This window comes from Anomaloglossus baeobatrachus, chromosome 11 (assembly GCF_048569485.1).
Source record: "Anomaloglossus baeobatrachus isolate aAnoBae1 chromosome 11, aAnoBae1.hap1, whole genome shotgun sequence".
Classification (NCBI taxonomy): Eukaryota; Metazoa; Chordata; class Amphibia; order Anura; family Aromobatidae; genus Anomaloglossus; species Anomaloglossus baeobatrachus.
Genome location: NC_134363.1, coordinates 15,074,488 through 15,076,330, shown reverse-complemented (window position 1 = coordinate 15,076,330; position 1,843 = coordinate 15,074,488).

Here is a 1,843-nt window from a genome sequence, read left to right as displayed (position 1 = left end):
ATTCTGTAATATTGGGAAGTACGATTATTAAAGGTCCAATTTAAGTTATTTATTTTTCCATTTGTCATTATGGCTTATTGTCAGCACATTAACCCAAATTGTGCAAAATCTGCAGGAAATTAGATTTCATATAAAAATTAATCACCTAAAAATTTTAGATGAATTAAGCGGTAAAGACGCTAACAGTCCTCAATAAACTGAGTCTTACCTGAGTCGACAAGAACTAAGATCATGAAAAGCAAAGCGACCGGGTTCTTCATTGTGGATGAATTGGCGAACACAGGGATCATATATACTATTTGGACAGTTAAAAATACTTTCTGAGTCATGTGATGGATGAGATCCCTCCTATAACACAATGGCACATTACAACTTCCAATTATCCTTTACAGGACGTTCTCCTCCCGGCAAAGCTCAAAGTTCTGATGACACTAAAATATTTGTTGATTTGACATTGTCAAAAAAAGAAGAACATTGTGTCTTGTTTGTTTTTGTTGTATTCTAAAAGTTTTAATTATCTTAGAATATCTTAAGAAAATATATTTGGTTGGAATTATTTCATGTTGTGCATAAACTTATTGTTTTCTTCTCTTTCAGGTTTTTTAATATAAATTTTCAACAACTAACAAAATTTTTACTTTTCTTGATTTAGATGGCTCCAAGTTCTTGTCCTCATTAATTCATAATATACTAGTATAAGGGTTGGATCTATATTTCTGGTTAATGATGAGCAGGGATGATTGAGTGTCCTCGACGCTGGTTGTTACTTGATCGAGCATTGAGGTGATGGGACTCACAGAGCTTGACCGAGTATCACGGGTGCTCAGATATTTCGCCCATGAAACAATCACCACAATGCACAGGCTTTCCTTACTGCATGATGTGTGCAGGCACCCCAGTGAAAGCCATTAGCAGTCTGAATGGCTCCCCCAGGGGATAAAACTATGCTCTTGAGAGTAGTTCAACCAAGAAAAAAAAATAAAACCCCATCCACCCTTTTGCCTGAAATGATCTGATTATGGCTGGCTGTATGTGGGTGGAGACCCAAGCAGCCCAATCATTGACTTTCAATAATACTCTTTACTCATGTTGAGCTTGTTCAAGCACCTAACTAGCTTAAGTCAAGTAACGTGCATTTGGGAATTTTACTGCTCACCCAGCACTAGAGTTGAGCGCGGTTCGTGGTTCGAGGTTCTCCAGTTCTAGGTTCGAGTGATTTTGGGCCCTGTTCTAGATCGAACTAGAACTCGAGCTTTTTGCAAAAGCTCGATAGTTCTAGAAACGTTCGAGAACGGTTCTAGCAGCAAAAAAACAGCTAAATCCTAGCTTGGTTTCCGCTGTAATAGTGTAAGTCACTCTGTGAATCACACTATTATGACATTTCAGTGTATAGTGTGCGTGAACAGCGCCTTCAGATCACTGCTGTTTCTATAATGGCGATCGCCATTTTTTTTTTTTTTCCTTGTCTTCCTTCCCTAAGCGCGCGCGTCTTGTGGGGCGGGCCAGCATGTCAGCCAATCCCAGACACACACACAGCTAAGTGGACTTTTAGCCAGAGAAGCAACGGCATGTGTGATAGGATGTCCATGTCACATGTCCCTGCATTATAAAACCGGACATTTTCCTCCAGGACGCCATTATCTCTTCTGCGTCTTTGGTGTCAGACATCACTGTCGCAGCTCCGTCCTTTGTCCTATCGCTGATACAGCTGTATGCGCTCCATACACAGCGCTGGACAGCTTAGGGAGAGCACTTTCTATCAGTCCTTTTAAGGGCTCAAACCGGCAGGGTCAGAGTTAAGGTGACAGGTCCTGAAAACAGCGACAGCGTCTGTGTAGCCAAA